This window comes from Neovison vison, chromosome 10, assembly GCF_020171115.1.
Source record: "Neovison vison isolate M4711 chromosome 10, ASM_NN_V1, whole genome shotgun sequence".
Taxonomy (NCBI): domain Eukaryota; kingdom Metazoa; phylum Chordata; class Mammalia; order Carnivora; family Mustelidae; genus Neogale; species Neogale vison.
This window is the reverse complement of record NC_058100.1, coordinates 9,128,141-9,147,700: the sequence shown is the minus strand read 5'-3', so window position 1 is coordinate 9,147,700 and position 19,560 is coordinate 9,128,141. Positions and strand designations below refer to the sequence as shown.

The 19,560-nt window shown below is 46.6% G+C and overlaps 1 pseudogene; it reads left to right on the top strand.

The window, feature by feature from the left end:
• The first annotated feature begins 2,529 nt into the window (after positions 1–2,529).
• LOC122918092 lies at positions 2,530–3,120 on the top strand (annotated as a pseudogene).
• Positions 3,121–19,560: the final 16,440 nt, after the last annotated feature.

The following is a 19,560-nucleotide window of genomic DNA, read 5'->3' as shown; positions in this document are numbered from 1 at the left end:
ATGCTTTGTCATAAAACATAAAACAAGAAAACTATGAACTGTTCCATGAAAATGATTCTCGATCTTGCTGGCTTTAATTCTTTACATTGGTTTGGATATTATATATGCGCTGTTCTCAATTGTTATAGAAGGTTTGAGAAGATACTAAAAGATTATAAAACGGTCTCTTTTCCAAATTGTCTACTTTGCTTGAAATAGATTTTTTTTGGTTATTTGCTTTTATAATGGAAAATCTGTTGACATAGAATGTTATATTACTCTCAGGTGTATAATGTACTGATTTGACAATTCTGTGTTACTCAGTGCAGAATGATGTACGTCGCTCATTCCAAAGTACTGTCCTGTGCTTGGTTAATACTGTAATTACACATACTTGCAATTTGTAGATACGTCAGTCTCCTTCCCTCTGGTTGCCTATTTACTGGCAACTTCTTTTCCCCTGAGATGACTCTTTTGAAAGGAATCGTTCTCATTTGGATGAATAACTTTTGGCATGTGAGTCTTTAAAAAGTCAACCACAGTACTTAATGGTCTCACCTGTATGGTTCATTTTTGTATGCGATTGGACTGCCTGGGTTGCAAACAGCAGTTAAAAAGAGATCACAAGTAGGCAGAGAAGCAGGCAGAGAGAGAGAGAGGAGGAAGCAGACTCCCCACTGAGCAGAGAGCCCAATGCAGGGTTCAATCCCAGGACCCTGGGATCATGACCTGAGCCGAAGGCAGAGGCTTTAACCCACTGAGCCACCCAGGCGCCTCATGACTTGTCTTTTTAGCTCTCTGTCAAATTAATAAAAAAAAAAAATCTTAAAAAAAAAAAGAGAAGTCACACTAAAGTAAAAGTTGCAATCTCATGCCTCCTGCGACTGCAAAGACCACAAATCCGCTAGTGAGGCTTGATTGTAACTCCAGCCGCCTCTTATCTCGGCTCTGCCCTCCTCCTGGCTGGCCACGGTGTTGTCTGTGTTGGCAAGATGGCGGACAGCCGACAGCTGAGGTGGCCAAGTCGCTGGAGTGGCTTCAATAATTTGGAATTCATCCATTTGAGCCTTGGTTTCCTCATCTGTAAAATGGGCTATTACCTCATCCCCAGGGTAGTACGTGACTATTTAATGAGCTCCTGAAGGTTTGTGTGCCTCTGTGGCTCAGAGCATGGGGTGTAGAGTCCCATCTTATTTTTTTTAATATTTTATTTATTTATTTGAGAGACAGGACAGGAGTGAGAGAGCACAGGCAGGGGGAGAAGCAGAAGGAGAGGGAGAAGCAGATTCCCCACAGAGCAGGGAGCCCGAAGTAGGACTCAATCCCAGGACCCCGAGATCATGACCTGAGCCGAAGGCAGACACTAAACCAACTGAGCCACCCAGTTGGCTCCGTCACTTACTAAGTGACTTGTGTACCTTTAAGTACCTGTATCATAGTATTGTTGGGATTTAAATTGAGAGCTTGTACATAAAACCTCTAATAGGGTGCTTGGCACATAGATCCACTCAGGAAATGGCAGCTATTATTTGAGTAGAATTTTGAAAGTGACTACTAATGGTTTGAATGGAAAAGGTAAGCTCAGGCAGAGGAAATGGCAGGAAAAAGTAATGGGCAGTGATTCATAAGGGGGGCAGTTTGGATTTGGACAGCAAGGTAAGCTTGGGTCGTGCCCAGGTACAGGAATGTGGCCCTCGCTGCTTGTATCAGAATCTGATAAAAAGGCTGACGCCAGGAGATTGTCTGGGGAAGAGTCCATCAGCCGACCTCCTGGTCGGCTTGGGAACCTTGGGAGTTTCCATCTATGATTTTGGAAGGATTCTTTCTTCCAAATTACAAATTACAAATCTTCCGAATTACAAAGCCTCACTTAGTGTTTTATACTTGATCAGTGTTTACTGCATTGGCTGGAATTGCCTTCAGGGTCAGAGACAGTCTTGTTAATATTTTCAGTGGTGGAAAATCTTCCTTTTATCTGGTGGATTCTGTAACTCAGAGCCAGATTTAATGAACAAGGTAGAGGGATCAAGCTGAGCAATTGTGATTCTGATTTTTTAAAACCCTAACACACTGACCTCGTGTGATTATTTTTCCCCCTGACTTAAACTGGCTTTTGAAAACAATGGTGTGAGTAGTAAGTTGTAACACTTTAAAAAATCAGTTTTATAATTTCATATTTTACATATGGAGTATAGAAACCCAACAGATCATAGAGTTCTCCTGCATACTAGGCATGATATTAAGTGCTGAGGTGACAGAGATCAGGAAGTATTTCTCCTTGGGGAATCCATCATCCCAGGGGAGAGACAGCAGAAAATCAATCATCACAATGTGGTGAGATCAGACTTGGGGAGCTCATTCAGGTTCAGGTTCTTCAAGCAGTCCTAAGCAGTGGGTATAGTTGAGGTGGGACAGGGGTGTAGGGTCTGGGAAAATTTTAAAGTAGAGGTAATGCTTGAGCAGGATGTTGAAGGATGCACATGAGCCTACAGGAACGAAAGAGGGTGTAGAGGGGTGTGTGTGTGTGTGTGTGTGTGTGTGTATTTCTGATAGAAATGCATGTGGGAAGGCTTGGAGGCCGTGGTGTCAGCAGAATGTTCTGAGCAATGTGTAAGATCAAACAGATGAAATCCTAGGCTGAGGTCTGACTAGGGTCAGCCCTTAAAGAGTCCTTCTGAGAGAACTTCCGGAAGATCCTGTGGGTCTACATGCCGTCACCCGGAGCGTGAGTTGTTGCACGAGGATACTGAAGACAATGGCTAAGAACAAACTAAGAGGGCAGAAGTCCGGGAATGTATTTCATACAGCCAGCCACAAAAACTTTAAGTCTAAGAAAAAGCAAAACCAGTTACCACTAACCTTAAGAAGATAAACATTGTGAATAATGAAAAAGTTACCAGAGTGAATAAAGCTTTTGTAGATATACAAAAGGAACTTGAACATTTCTCAAAAGATCTTTCCCTTGAGCCTTTGCAGAAACAGCTGATTCCTCAGCAGTGTCCTGAAAACGAACCACTTAATGTTGATGAAGCGACAAGATTAATGGCTCAGTTGTAATACACTGGAGATACATCAGATACCCCCAAAAGACCAATAAATTAAAAAAAAAAAAAAAAGAAAAGAATCCTTCTAAGATGTCGAGGCTTCCGAGTCAGCAAATGAAAGAGAGCTGTGGGGCAGAGGCGGGTCCTGCCTGGCGATCACGGTCAACAGTCTCTTGAGGATTTTACAGATGAGACAACTGACGCTTGGTGGGTTCAAGTCATGTGCCTAAAATCTCGTGGCTGGGAAAAAGTGGAAATGGGATTCGAGTTGGAATCTGCCTCACTCTAAAGACCATCCTTTCCTGTGAATGTAATTTCACAGAAAGAATGTAATTCCACGGGCTCAAGACGTCACCTAGCTCTGGGCCCACCATTCTGAACACGACGTTGTCCGGTGCAGTTGGTGGCTGGAGACGGAGTGGCAGGTGCGGTGGCCGAGCGTGGGGACCGACCACCGGCAGAGCCCACGCCCGTAGTCCTCAGATTTCAGACTGCCCAAGAGTGCTCTGGGGACGTCCCCCGACAGCTCAGGTTCTGAAGTCCCACTTCAAAGCATCTGTCCTGTGACAAGGCACCTCGGGGGACTCTGATGCAAATTGTACAGGTTCCACACTTTGATGGCCACAACCCTGGATGAATGTCTTATGTGAAGTTGGGTTTCTCTCTCCCTCCCTTCTTTCTTTTCTTCCCTTCTCTCCCTCTCCCTCCTTCTCCCTTCCACTTGCTACCCCTTCCTTCCTCATTCCCTCCTTCTCCCCTCCCCTCCTTCTCTCTCCTTCTCCCCCTCCCTCCCTCTCTCTCTCTCTCTCCCTCATTTCCTTGCTTGCTTCCTTTTTTTTCTTTCTTCTGAGGCTTCTGTTAATTGGGATCCAGTGATGTGAGGCGATCACTCGTATGTGCTACTCACCCTCTCTGTGTGCATCCCTGTCTCCAACCATCGTTTGTTCCTTGCGGGGCAGGCGGGGATCCTGCATTCTGTGTGCCTTTCACAGGCACTTAGACAGGTGCGCTCCCAGGTTAAAACTGACACCGGGGGCAGGGGTGGGGCGGCGGCGCCTGGGTGGCTCAGTGGTTAAGCCCCTGCCTTCAGCTCAGATCATGATCTCAGGGTCCTGGGATCAAGCCCCCATCGGGCTCTCTGCTCAGCAGGGAGCCTGCTTCTCCCTCTCTGCCTGCCTCTCTGCCTACTTGTGATCTCTCTCTGTCAAATAAATAAAATATTAAAAAAAAACCCAAAAACCTACACCAGGCACCTGATAACAGTGGGTTACTTTAGAATTAGGCCTTTTGAAACACAGAGTTCAGCCAAGGAAGGTGCCCTCAGTGCTCAGCTGTTCGCCTTCGCTGTCCGTGCGCTCTCTGTGAACTGCCTGTGTACGTTCCCATCACCCAGTCCTGAGGGGCCATGATGGGGAGAAGACGGACTCATGTTTAGTGAGTCGTCTCTCTTCCCAGCTCTCAGCATTCCCACAGCCTCTGGTGAAACCTCACTCCTTGGGAATCTCCAGACCTGGGCTTCCCCAGTCATGCTCGCCTCCTCCAGTGTCTTGCATTTTGAAAAAAGGAAAGCCCATTCGAGTTGGCTTTGAGCCTGAGTTTCAGCTCTCTGTTGCAGCTGGCTTACGATCCGGGGTACCCCCCTTTCTGGTCATGGCATGTCAGAGCCACACGGATGGTCTGAACTTGTTCCATGTGGGCAGTTTTCTCCCCTGGGCCCTGGCGACAAGAGCCCAGCATTCCGGGCATAGCCGATTCCTCGCCTGGCGGTATCCCACAAGTGATGGATTCCTTTCTGTCTCTCCGATTTGGCCTGGGTGCCTGGATCCTGGAGTCAGGGTTACATGGGTTCAAACCTTGCTTGTGGACTGGGAGTGCACACACATTTTAAAACCTCTTCACGTCCACATATCCTCATTTGTAAAATGAGAGAGGGCCATAAGGTGATTGTGAGGTTTAAATCAAACGATGTTTGGGAGTGCCCGCTTTATGGGGAGCACTATGGCAATGATTGTTATTGGTGGTGATTTTTTATTGTCCCTTCATTTCCCCAATTAAAATTCTATCAATCTTGCAAGGCCCAGCTGGAACTCTGCCTCATCCACAAAGCTTTTTGTCCACTCAAGTCAGGAGGGGACTCTGTCCTAAATTCTCGTGATCACTCATGTCTAAGATTAATGCTCGATTGCCTTAAATATTTAATACTGTGTTACTGTTGTTCTAGGACCTGACTGGTTTCATTATTGGTCCCTGGTATGGAGGGAAGTTCTCGAATACTGGTAATGAAGATTATCTTTTTCTTTTAGCCTCTTCGCTATCAGTGGTTATTCGCTGAAGCTCTGCTTCCGGGTGTCATGATTAGGAAGTACGGATCAACTCGCTTAACATGAACTCATTTGGGTTAAACTGAGATAAACTGGCAGCATCTACACAGCAAATGACAGCATCCTGGGACCCATCATCAGCTGGCTTTGTGCAGCGGCTGCTCTTACTAGATACAGAGAAGGCCCGCGTTCAGGGAACGGTGCATTCAGGGTCTGGTGTTACTGGTGAGAGACCTTGTTTTGACACCATCTCCTTCTGAAACTGGTGATTCTCAGCCTTGGATGCACAGTAGAATCACTGCAGAACTTAAAAAAATACTGATGCTCAGGCCACATTCTGGGCCAGTTAAATCCAAGTGTGTGTGTGTGGCTGGGGTGGGAGGGGAGAGGGTGGGCGGTGGTGGGACCCAGGTATGGTATTCTTGGCTTTGTGATGCTGCCTGGGCTGAGAAGGACAGAACTGCTCTAAAATCAGGTCCCCCGGCTCCTTCACTGGGTGCACGGGCTTCAGTTTTAATTATGTGTATTCGCCTCTTTTTCAGGAATATTAGCTACAATTAGCTTGTAGGAATTAGCTTTCAGGAGATCGTGGATGTCTTCGGGGTCCAAACCACAGCATGAAAGAGAGAGCATGAACTATCTGAGAATGCCTTGCAACCAGGCTGCTCACAGACGCTCAGTGTGCCTAGGAATAGAATTTTCCTTGCCCTAGGTCACCGGTGCCACAGCAGAGAACTGACAGGGCTCCCCAAGGACCTGAAGTATTTATAACTCTTACAGTATTTCCGCAAGGTGAGCTTTGCTGCCAGAGGCCTGAATCGGGCCTGTTAGGAGTCACTAAGGTGGAGGAGTTGGACACAGCCACCGCAGGCTCCTGGGGAAAAGTCTCCTGGCACAGAGAGAGCGGGGCTCAGGTGACCATGCTGGAGAATGGAAAGCCGGGAAGGCGGGGCTAGCAGACCATCCAGGCTTCCTCCCCCACCTTGTCTGACATCTTTTGCACAGGGACTAAGTCCTCTGAAGAATAGATTTTTTTGAGGTTTATTCTCTATAAACTTTATCTATTTTAAGTCTACAGGCCAATGAATCTTAATAAATTTCCAAGACTGTGCCAGCATTACCACAATCCAGTATTAGAGTATGTCCATCACCCCAGAAAGATCCTGTGTGCTTGTTTCCAGTCATTTCCTGTTCCAGCTCCCATCCCGGCAACCACAAAGCTGGGTCCTACCTCTGCAGTTTTGCCTTTTCTGGACATTTGCTACGAATGGAGCCATACAGTGTGTGCTCTTCTGTGTCTGGCTTTTTTCCACGTAGCATAACATTTCTGAGGGTCATCCAGCTTGTAGCCTGCATGGGTATTTTCTTCCTTTTTACTGAGAAAAGATGTTACGTTGAATGGATATGCTTCATTTCATTTATCCACATGTCAGTCTGGATCGCTTCTACTTCTGGGCTATTACCGAGTGCTTGGGCACTCATGCTCCAGTTTTTGTGTGGGCATATGTGGTCATTGCTCTTGAGGGAAAGAGCTTGGAGTGGACTTCTTGGGTTGTATGGTAAATTTATGTTTAGCTCTTTAAGAAACTGACAAATTGTTGCCCGAAGTGGCTGCACCATTGTACATTTCCATCAGAAATTTATGAAGGTTCTAGTTTCCCTACATCCTCACCAATGTTTGTTATTATCCATCTTTTTGATCAATAATCAAATCACACCCTCTGGGGAAGGGTGTGATGTGGTTTAAATTGAGGTCTACTTCATCAATTTTTTTCTTTTTAGAATCATGCTTTTCGTTTCTTATCTAAGAAATCTTTGCCAATTCAAGGTCACAAAGATTTTCCTCTAGATTTTAGGATACTTTAGAATTTCTGCTAATTTTTTTATCGTTTGGGCTCTTACATCTAGGCTTCAATTAATTTTGAGTTAATTTTTAGGTATGGCATGAGTAGAGATATAAATTAATTTTTTTTTTTTTGCGTGTGGATATCCAGTTGTTCCAGCACTATATTTTAAAAAGGTTATCCTTTTCCCTTTTGCCTTGGTGCCTTTGTTGAAAATCAATTGACCATAATTATAAGGGGTTATTTCTGGACTCTCAGTTTTATTGCATTGATGTATATGTTTATCTTTATGGTCAGTACCACACTGTCTTGATTACTGTAGCTGTATGGTAAGTTTTGCAATTAGGAAGCACAATCCTCCAACTGTGTTCCAAATTGTTTTGGCTGCTATAGGTTCTTTGAATGTCTATGCATATATTGGGATCAGCTTGTTGATGTCTTCAAAAAGCCTGCTGGGATTTTTTTGTGTTGTTGAACTTACTGATTGATTTGGATGCCAATGACCACCTCAATAATATTGAAATTTCCGATTCATGAATATAGAATATTTCTCCACTTATTTAGATCTCCTTTAATTTCTCTTGGCAATGATTTGTAGTTTTTGATGTATAAGCCTTTCAGTCAATATTTTTTTGAGAGTTTGGATGGTCCTGATAGGAAAATATGTTTTTTGTGTGTGTGTGTTTATTGTTGTTGTTTGTTTTCCTCAGAGGTCTCATTAAAAACCATGGAGAGGGGCGCCTGGGTGGCTCAGTGGGTTAAAGCCTTTGCCTTCGGCTCAGGTCATGATTCCAGGGTCCTGGGATCGAGCCCCACATCGGGCTCTCTGCTCCGCGGGGAGCCTGCTTCCTCCCCTCTCTGCCTGCATTCTGCCACCTGTGATGTCTGTCTGTCAAATAAATAAAATCTTAAAACAAACAAACAAACATGGAGAGAGACACACAGCTTAGTAGCCAGGAGCAGGAGATGGTGCCGTGAGTGGGAAAGGCAGTAGCCTGAGCATCAGGAGAACCAACTCTGATTTTCAGCAAGCCACTTCACCTTCCAGTTTGCTGATCTCTAAAATGAGTATAGTGTAATTTATTTTGCTTCAAGATTGTAGAGCTAGAGGTAATGTGTGCAAAGAGCCTAGAAAAATATAGTGGTTGTTGACTGTTTGGTGTAGCATGTTGGTGCCTGTGATGATGATGATGATGATGATGATGGTGATGGTTGTGGTGATGATGATAATGGTTATGATGGTGATGATGATGGTGAAGGTGGTGACGGTGATGATGGTGATGATGGTGATGATGATGATGGTGAAGGTGGTGATAATGGTGGTGGTGATGATGATAATGGTTATGATGGTGATGGTGGTGATGATGATGATGGTTATGATGGTGATGGTGGTGATGATGATGATGGTTATGATGGTGATGATGGTGATGATGATAATGGTTATGATGGTGATGATGATGGTGAAGGTGGTGACGGTGATGATGGTGATGATGGTGATGATGATGATGGTGAAGGTGGTGATAATGGTGGTGGTGATGATGATGATGGTTATGATGGTGATGGTGGTGATGATGATGATGGTTATGATGGTGATGATGATGGTGAAGGTGGTGATGGTGATGATGGTGATGATGGTGATGATGATGATGATGGTGATGGTGATGATACAGTGTTGTGTGTGCCAGGGGAGAAGAAGCACTAGCAGAGGATGCTGCTCTTAGGGATCTGATCTTGGCCATTGAGTCGCCTTGAAGCTCAAGGCAGAGGCCCGTGATCCACAATGGAGAAGTGAACATTCCATCTCATTTGATCTCCAGACAACTCACTGAATTTACTTTTCTCATCCACATTTTGTCATCAAGGAAACTGATGTTTGAAGAGATAAAGTCAAGGTTCCAATGTCACAGAGCTAGTGAGAGGCAGAGCAGGATTGAAAGCCAGACCTGCCTAACTCCAGAGCCTCTGCCTTTCCACTACGTGTCACCACCTTCACCTCCTCTGCCAGCTCCCTTCAGGGGATCTACAAGGCAGCGATAAATTCTAGGCATAGCACAAAACTCACTGGACAAATGGACACTGATAAGTGATTACTAGATCTTGTTTACCTTTGTATTTGACACGTTAAAGGTTTAATTTTGTCTCAAGATTCAGGAAGGCAGATTTGGTTTCCATCACCAAGGATTAAATGGAAAAACCAAGCTGAATTCATGGGGGTTGATCATAGTAAGGTTTAAGAAAAAAAAAAAAGTCACCTGGGTTACATGACTATAGAGACGGAGATGAAAGACACCTTTGTTCTCAATTTTTAGTGTGAGCTGACGTGAGTACTCAGTTGCACCTTACGGCCTCCATGTTCTGAGCTGCAGTAGCACTGGTGAGACAGAGGGGTGGAGCTTGTGGCTACATGAGATTTCAGATCTGGGGCTGCGGAGGTCCTCCATCTGCTTCCTCCCCCTGGCCTTGCTCAACAGCAGCACAGTGATCCACGGATGTGAGTAGAGGCGAGCCTGGCTGATGGCTCATCCGCTTTTCCCTTACTCCCATGCAGGAGATCGGGGTCTGATTTCTAGCAAACTCTTTCATATGGCGGTATGGAGAGTGCATCGGCTTTAGGATCGGGTGCATTTTTTTGTTCCATTTCCACTCTTGGCTAGTTTTGGGATTGTGGGGAATGCACTTAGCTGATCTGAGCCTCAGTTTGTTCATGTAAAATCATGCAAATAATTATTGTGAGGATTAAAAACAACACAACATCCATAAAATGCTTATTAGCACCAGGTGTGTAATATGTCCTAGACAGAATCCCTTTGCTTCTTTTTACTGGAGTTAAAAATTATTAGATTTAGTTTTAAAGAATTCTCACTGTGGACCAGTGGCTTAGTCATCATTCGCTGCCCTCACAAATACCCCCAAAGCTTGGTGGTTAAAGATCACATACATTGATTTCCAGCTCATGGTAGCAGAGGGCCGAATTAACCGTGCCTTTGCTGGGCTTCACTGGGTTGGGTTCTGCTCTCTGTACCCCCTCATGTCAGGATCCCAGCTGAAGGCACACGCTGCTCTCACAGTGGAGAAACTCAAGGGAGCAGGAGCCAATGTGTAAAGCACATTTCGAGTTTCTGCTTGGACAAGATATATACCGCATCTGCCCACATCCATTGTCATACGCCAAGCCCAAAGTCAGTTGGTGGGAAAGTACAGTCTATCTAAAGGGAAGCGTGGCGTGGGCTTTATGAATGAACAAACAATCTACCTTAATAAGTGAGAATTTTGATAAGACGCACTTCTTGGTAAGCCAAGGAGTAATCATTATATTCAAGGAATATTTGAGCCTCTTCATTTTTAATCGTTCCCCTTGGCTGTGGCAATTTGTTTGCTTTTTCAGGTTTTCTTTTAAAAAGCAGAGCTGATGAAAGACCATTTGTCAGCGTCTGAGAAAAGATTTTCCTGTTTCTCTTCCTTCTTATTCTTCTCAGCCACTTGCTGATTCATCCTTTTTTTTTTTTTTTTTTTTAACTCATTTGAATGTTGGCTTGCTTAGGCCTCTCTTCTCCTTGTATATTCTTTTCTCCAGGTGATCTCACACATAACTGACTTCAGCTGACTACTCGCTGAGGAATCCTGTCTCAGCATTCGCGGCTCCAAAGCCTTGAAGCAGCCCGCCCAAATCACCCGCTGCCCCTGGCATCTCTCCTCTGATGCTCTATACATCTCCAAAGAGTAAAACCCAGCTCTGGCTCTGAGCACACCCTCTAGGACCAGACCATCCAGCCGCTTGTGTACATCAAGACCTAGAATTCATCCTTGCCGCCTCTTCCCTCCCTCCCTCTCTCATCCAGTCCTTTGCACGTTCCACTCCCTTTACCTCCTAAGGGCCTCTCTGATCATCTGATCAGCCACTTCGCTCCATCCCCACAGCCACGACCACCAAACCCTGACCCTCCTTCAGTATCCCCCAGCTGTCTCCCTATATCCTTGTGTTCTCCTTCTGATTTGTTTTCTGCACAGTCATAGCCAGAGCGGTTTTGTTTTGTTTTGTTTTGTTTTTGAGAGGAGGGGAGAGGGGAAGGGCAGAGGGAGAGGGAGAGAGGGAATCTTAAGCAGTTTTCATGCCCAGCATGGAGCCCTGTGTGGGGCTCTGTCTCATGACCCTGACATCATGGCCTGAGCTGAAATCAAGAGTCGGATGCTTAACTGAGTGAGTCCCTACCAGAGTCATTAAAAAAAAAAAAAGATTCACAATTGATCATATCTCCTTTTGGCTTAAAGCTCTTCAACAACTTTCTGTAATTTTTAGGATAAATACAAGAACTCTCTCCATGGCCCTCAGGATCCTGCATGATCTGGCTTTTTTCTGTCTCCTGCATTTTATTTTGTAACACACTTCTCCTGCCTATACTATAGCTGCAGTGTTCTCCCCTCGCTGATCTTTCCATGTGTCATGCCCTCACTCTCTTGGGGACTTCGCACATGCTTTCCTCTGTTTGAAATGTTCTTACCTTAACCTCCATCCTTGAAATCCCAGCTCAGGTGTCTCTTCCTTGCTGAAGCACCCCCTAGCATCTCCAGGTTGAGAGATTTGTTTTCTTTTCTACGAGCTACAGTTTCTGTATCTTTATGTGTGCAGAATGTATCTTGTAATGCTATTGTTTGCTTTGGTGACTCTCCACCTGGATTTCAAGGTCTGAGGGCAGAGTTCTGTCTCATTCTCCAAACAATTTTTTCCCCTTTTGAGCTTAAATAAAATGGTGCAAAAGCCCTTCGTAAGGTCTAGAGAAAAATTCACTGCTCATAGAGTTCTTTTGCATAAATCTCATAACTGTAAACATCAAAATTTGGAGGTGGAAGGGGTAGCTCTTGTGCATGGCCTTTATTTATTTTTAAGCTTTTACTTATTTATTTGAGAGAGAGAGAGAGAGAGCGCGTGAGAGTGTGAGCTGTGCGGTGGAGTGGGTGGGGAGGAGCAGAGGGAGAGGGAGAAGCAGGCTCTCTGCTGAGCAGGGAGCCAGACATGGGGCTTAATCCCAGGACGCCGGTATTATGACCTGAGCTGAAGGCAGATGCTTAACCGACTGAGCCTTTGGCCTTTACTTTTATTAATGACAAAATCAAGCCTCGAGGGTTGAAATTTCTTGCATTGGGTTGTGCAGCTGGTAGGCGTCAGGTGAAGTTAGCCGTCTGAGTCCTGCCTGAAGGCGAAGGTTTGTGTACCCGGGCTGCTAGGAGGGCTCATCCTTTCCCCGAAGTTACCATTTTTTCAAAGGCCAACTTGGTGCCAGGGATTGTTTTAGGTTCTAATACTCTCTAAATTTTAGGACTACATACTGAGTTCAATCCCGATTTTAACTGGAGGGGAAATGAGAACCTCAGAGGTTTCGGTGTGTCCAAGGTCCGTGCCGCTCGTGTGTTGGTAACACTGATCGTTATGGCGATTTCTTTTTACCTGTGGTTTGTTGGGTGGGGTGAGGGCTTGAGACGAGAAGAGCCCGAGTGCGTTTTCGCCAGAACCTGGCGATCCCAAAGAGCCTTCTCAGTGGGAGGCTTGTATGGTGTCAGGGTCTCCCCGTAAAGTGGTGCCTGTCTCACCCTCAGGGAGGCTGCAGATCAGAGAGGTTTACGGAGCTCCCACTGTGCAGAGCCCACACTGGGCCAAGTTCGGGGAGGGGAAGAAGAACGAGAAGGCATGACGGCTTCTGAGGGAGACCAGATCAAAGGATCAGGCCTGCTCTGACCGCCGTGCTGATGCGGGATGAGCCCACTGTCACCTCAATGAATGTAGGGCCTGGCAGCCTAGTCGACCCAAGGCCTATACCAGACTGTATTTTTCTTAAAATGTTAATCTCTTGGCCTAAACAGTCAGTCTGCTTAAGAAACCAGTTAGCCTGCTCCCTTTCCTAATCTGATCCTTGTCGAACACGCAGCATGGCCTTCAGATCGCCCCACATTTGCACCAGGTCCCCCGCCTCACCCCTCAACAGGATCAGAACTGTAATTGCCAGAGCAGATTGCCAGCGTGCTGTCTCCACCGTCTGGCTGCTTGCAAAGAACAGATAATCCTTTTAAGGTCTTAATAGTAATAGATGATTTGTTTGGCCTTATTTTCTGACATTAGCTTTCAGACAGCCTGTATCAAGTCCACAGGTTTTAAATCTGAATCCAAGAGATGAGCGGTTCGCAACAGGAAAGAGCTGACAGCAGAATCACACAAAATCAAGCCTGGGAGAGTTAATGTGGTCAATTTCTGTAACACGGAGGTCTTCTTTATGCAGAGAGGCACACTACATTGGTAGGAAAAACACGAAACATGGCATCAGAAAGACCTGCGGCTAGGTACTAGCCAGAAGAAACAGGGCAACTGCCAACTTTTTAAACCTTGGTTTTAGTATCCACACAATGGGACAGTAAGTAACATCTTTCAAGGCTGCAGGAAGGTTTTGGGAGTTGTTAACTTATTCTACAGTGTAAAGGCAAGCACCTGGCAGGAAGGGGAGCTCCCAGCAGATGTGCTAATGGCCTGTGGTGGGGGGGGGCACCAGACACTACTTTCCTGTCGCCTCCTTGTGTTCATCCCAGGTACACAAACTTAAGTGACGCACACTCCTCAATAAATGGAGTGTTCCTCATCATTTTCCTATGAGAAGCCCCTTATTTATTTATTATTTAAATTCAATTAGCCAAGGTATAGTACATCATTAGTTTTTGATACAACGTTTAATGAATCAATGAATTAAGTTGCGTATAACACCCAGGGCTCACCACACTACCTACCTTCCTTAAAACCCATCCCTTTTGAAATGTAATACCCTTTACCCTCACACTCACTCACCGTCCCGTGGATGACATCCAGGGACTGTTTTAAACGGCTCATTTGCCGCGTGTGTAAGTGGTATGGTGCTGTAATCATTCAATTTGACATTAAATGTTTCTGTGGTGCCTCCTTTATGGTGGGCTCTATTCTAGGCCCTGGGAGGCATCCGTGCATGAAATGCAGAAAGTCACACTCACACTCTCGTGATGAAGGTGGAAGTGGGAGAGAGTACTTACCACTTTTCACTTATTGATGATTATCTCAGATAGAAACAGAGCAGAGTGAGGGGGACCCAGTATATGTGTGTTGGTGGGGGGGGTACGGTACTGGGATTTTGAGAGCTTGTCATTCCAAGCAGAAGGAACCGCCATTGCAAGGGTCCTGTTGCAGGGTCATGGCCCTGCGTGTGTTAACAACAGCGGGGCGCCGGTGAAGCTGGGCCAGGGTGAGCCCTGGGGACAGGGGTGGAAGATGATATCAGGGAGTTACGGGGGTGTGTGGAGGAGAGGGAGACCATCTAGGGCCCTGTGGGACTCTGTAAGGACTTGTGTGCTCTCAGGGTTTTGAGTATTATAGAGGGTTCTTCCCCCTCCTTTATTATTCCACTCAGCATCGTTTTGTGTGTGTGTGTGTGTTTAAAGACTTTATTTATTTATTTGACAGAAATCACAAGTAGGCAGAGAGGCAGGCAGAGAGAGAGGGGGAGGCAGACTCCCTGCCAAGCAGAGAGCCCATGCCGGGCTCGATCCCAGGACCCTGGGATCATGACCTGAGCCCAAAGCAGAGGCTTTAACCCACTGAGCCACCCAGGGGCCCCTCGCATTGTTTTTTAAGATCCATCCATATGTATATCTAGTCAGTTGCTTGTAACTGTTCCGCAGCACTCTGTAAATTCTACCTGCTTGCTCCTTGGGCCGGCTGCACTGGGTATCCTCATGAGGGTCCCATTACGGACCAGTGTGTTCGTCCCTGTGGGAGACACACATGGGCCTCAGCAGACTTGCTAGGTCACAAGGAGGCACACACTGGCCGTGAGAGGTTCCAGATTGTTCTCCAGGTGGGCTGTGCCCACGTGTGCTCCTTCAGCAGCAAACCAGGGTCCCCCAGCCCCACAGCCCTGCCAAATGAGATGTGATCCAGCTTTCCATTTCTTTTGCCAATCTAATACCAAGTCTAAAGTGACACCTGTTGTTTTAATTTGCATTTCTCGGATTACTAGTGAGCATGAGTACCTCTTTATATCCTTGTTAGTTTTGAGGGGGTTTCTTCTCTTGTAAGTTGTCTGTTCATGTTCTTGGCCAATTTTTCTATTGGGGTTCTTTCTTGTTTTGTTTTGCTTTGTTGTTGTTGTTGTTGTTGTTTTTGTGTGTGTGTGTGTGTGTGTGTGTGTTTTGTTTCTTGTTTTTGATTTGCAGGAGTTCTCTTAGATTCTGGATGTCATCCACTTGTTTTCAGGAGGTTAGATTTGAAGTCGCCTTTGGTAATCTAACCACCTGTGTTATGGCTGGGGAACCTGGGACCCAAGCAATGAAATGATTTTCTTAAAGTTAAACAGAGAGTGGAAAAGCTAAGACCAGAAGTCAGTACTTTTCACGCCATGCTGTGTGAAATGGAGGTTCTTTTCCAAGGTAGCAATGATGGGAAGGGTGGGCAGGAAGTGCTGGGTGTTGCTGGTCCCTCCTCGCACCCCCCCCCCCATCATCTGTACTTCTCTGCCAGCAATAGGGCCACTTGCCATGACTGCTGGGGGGACCAACTCTGGATGCCACAGGCCCTTGCTGTCTACATGGCCCCCAGTCTGAGGACCATTTCCTCCTTTCCCTTCATACCATCACTACTTTATTTTAGGATGTTATCTCCTCGTGCTTGACCAGAGTTTCTCAAATTTTACTGTGTCCAAGATTCACTGAGAGGACACCCTGTAATGCAGACAGGCCCCCCGCTAAGGATGGAGAAGGAATGATTGATCCTTAGGACTGTGATGCAGGTGGCCCGTGGACCTCCTGTTGTGAATACCCCGCAACAAACCGTTCCATTAGCTACTCCGATGGAGCCTCTTTCTCCATGCCAGCGTCACTGCCTTTGTCTTCTGGGCCACCAAACAGAGCGACGATCATTCCAGAACATAGCTCTCTCTGTCACACCTCCAGGTTTCACCCTCACCACCCATCTGACATGCCCCGTCCTTTGGGAAATTCTAGGACTTTTTTCAAGAGCTAGACCAAACGTGGTCTTCCTTAGAAAGCCTGCTCTGATTTTTCCAGAGATCAAGTTCAGGGGCATAGCATGAATGAAGACAGGGTGAGGCACAGCCCCCTCCCCGGCATGGTGCCCTTTAAATCCTGGTGGACACCCCTCTGTATAAGGGGGTCAAAGACACCACTTGAAGGCAGCAACACCTGGCCCCAGCCAGTCTTTTCTTTTGAATAGTCATTTCTGTCAAATATATAGGCACATCGTTTATTTAAAGACTTGTAGTTCTACAGAATTTGTTAGGAAAATGGCAGTCTTCCATCCGTTTTCCCTGGGTTTTTCCCCCAGCCCTGGAGGGAGACACTTGAAACTCTCTTGGCTGATTTTGTTTTTTTTCTTTTGATATCACTAAAGAACATGGTTATGTTGATCCTCTTTGATTTTTTCAGTTTTAGCCATTGTCTGTTCACTTCCCATTGCAGAGAATAAGGATTTAATTTTCCGGCCTTCGCCTATGCCTTTCACGCAGGCCCTTCCCTACTCCCATGCTCTATTGCTTGCCCAATTACAAAATCCGGTAAGCCAGGCGGTTCTCCCTGTCTCTGCCTGGGGCCACCAGCCATCTGGCTGTCCATGTCAGAAACTTTGGGCTCCTTCCTTAATTCCTTCCTCTTTCTCCCAATCTCCTACTCATTCTTCTCTTCACCTCCCAGGTACAGTCACTCAGGGAATTCTGTCAACTCTCTCTGACAAAGCTCTTAAATTCATTCACTTCTCTCTCTCTCTCTCCCTTTTTTAAGATTTTATTTATTTATTTGAGGGGGGTGGCACAAGCAGAGGGAGCAGCAGGCAGAGGCAGAGGGAGAAGCAGGCCCCCTGCTGAGCCTGGAGCCCTAGCCGGGACTCAATCCCAGATCCTGCGATCGTGACCTGAACCAAAGGCAGCTGCTTAATGAAATGAGCCACCCAGGTGTCCCAAATTCATCCACTTCTCTCTGTTCCCACATGCCTCGGTCCCTGATCTGTCACTTCATGCCAAATGCTGCCATTATGCGAGCCGCCTCCCTTCCTGTCATCCCTTTCTCTGTTTGCTGCTTCTTGCAGCCAGACTGAGCCCCCAGACACACAAATTAGACCATGGGATTCTTGTGCTTAAAACTTCGAGTGCACCCCCGGGCCCACGGAGGAAATGTCAAATTCCTGAGCATTGTGGGGGTGACACAGAACGTCATTTACCATGGCCTTGTGTCTTCCTGACACACAGGCTACACTGACTTACCATGAAGGTTGGGGCCATGTGACATGTGAGGGGGAGTGACGTGTCACTTCCATGCCCAGGAAGTTAAGACCTGCGGGCCCAGTGTACCTCTTCTCTCTTCTGCAGGGGACATCCCAGGCCCATGTTCTAGAAGGCGTAGTTACAGGAGGGAGGAGGGCTTCCCTGCCCCCATCAGACTTTACCTGCGTGAGAAACTGGTATTTGTTGTGCTAAGCCAATGAAGCTTTGGGGTTGTCCGTCACTGTAGCCTAGACTGTGGTGACCTGGAGTAGCACAAGGGATGTATCAGGCCCTCTGGGGTCTGGCCTTGCTTCTCCCACTGATATTACTTCTCTTCTCCTTTCCTCAGACTCTGTATTCCAGCCACGACGTGCCGGGTTCTTTCCAGGCTTTGCACACGCTGTTCTTGTTGCTTAGAAGGTTTTCTTGTCACTCAGCCCTCTTTGCCACGTTGCCTGGCTGGTCCCAACTCAACCTTTAAGCCATAGTTTACATGTTGTCTTCCTCTGGGAAGCTTTCAAGAGTCCCCACCACCTCCTGGGTGAGGGGCCCCTCCTTTGTGTCCCTTAGCACCCTGTGCCAACACTTTGCTTCCCCCTCCGTCCTGAGTTTGCCATTGACTTGTGTCTCTGCCAAACCAGACTGAGCCCATTCTCTGTGGTATGCTTGGGGCCAGTCAGGGGAGGTGCTCAGTTCATTGTGTGTGTGTGTGTGTGTGCGCAGATCCAGGGGATCTTAGAGGACAAGTTATTGTGAAAAACTGTGATTCAGATAGATTTCTTTTGCTAAGACTTTCTTGGTATTTTAAATTCCTGAGAGACCGTATTGGTTGGTCATTGGGGGAAATAGTAGCTGTGTGGTGTTGAGCACGTTACTTGACCTCTGAAGTCTTAATTTCATTATCTAAGGGGGAGAAGAGTAGTATTAGTACCTGCCTCACAGGGTTATTGTGGCAATGAAATGGGTTGATGTAGATGAGCCCTTAGGACAGTGCTTACCTTCTTAGGACAGTAAATGTTAGATATGTTGTTAAGAGTATCCTAAATGCAATTGTGGGATTAGATCCTGGAACAGAAAAAGAGGAAAAAACCAGTGACATCCAAGTGAAGTCTGAAGATAAATCATAGTACTCTAGTTTTGGAATTTCTTAGTTTTGGCAGGTGAACCACTGGAATGGGACATAACTTTAGGAGACACTGGGTGAGTGGTATGTGGAAACTCTCCATGCCATCTTTGTAACTTTTCTATAAGCTAAGTTTCTCCCAGGATGTAGTATCATTATGATACTCACTTTATTCTTGTAAAATCCCTGTACAATATAGGCATTGTAATGATTGCCATTTACAGCTAAAGAAACCAAGGGACAGAAAAGTGAAGCAGCTTGCCCGTGGCCACCCCTCACAGTCCACATAATGGAGTAGGAATGATAGGGGCCTTGGGGTTTCAGGAGAAGGCGATTATGAGCCCCTGCTTTGCGTAAGGCACCCCTCTATGTGCTGTGTCAACAAAGAATTACCAAAGAATTACCTTACAGAGGTAAGGACAGAATCGGGGACAGGAACCTAGCCCTGGATCCGGGGGCTCATGCTCTTAACCATCACATTGAACACATCCGGGGAATCACGTGGGATTCACCTGGGGATTTCGGGACAGCTGGCTTTGCAGGTAGGGCTGTGGATGGGAGTCCAGAGTGGGTCTTTGGGTTGAGCCCCCCATCTTCTGCTCCCTCTCTCCCTTCATCTGACCGGTCCGGGGAGGAGGATCACACTGGTACCCGCTCAGCTCTTCTGTTCAGCCCTTCACAGGAGCTTCATGAGATACGGCAGCTCCTAGGGCACGGGGCAAGGGCTCCGGGGTCAGGCAGCCTGGGCTTCGGCAACTGTTCAGCTTCCTATCAGCTGTTTGGTCCTGAGCTGGTGACCTAGCCTCTCTGAGCTTCAGGAAAATGAGGGTAACACTGACCACCTGACCCATAGTTGCGAGGGTCAACCTGGTAAGAAAATGCGTACAAAGCTGAGTACGATGCTGGGTGCTTGGTAAGGCCTCAGGGAGTGGTGGCTGCCACTGCGTGCCTCTGTTTCATCCAAGGCAT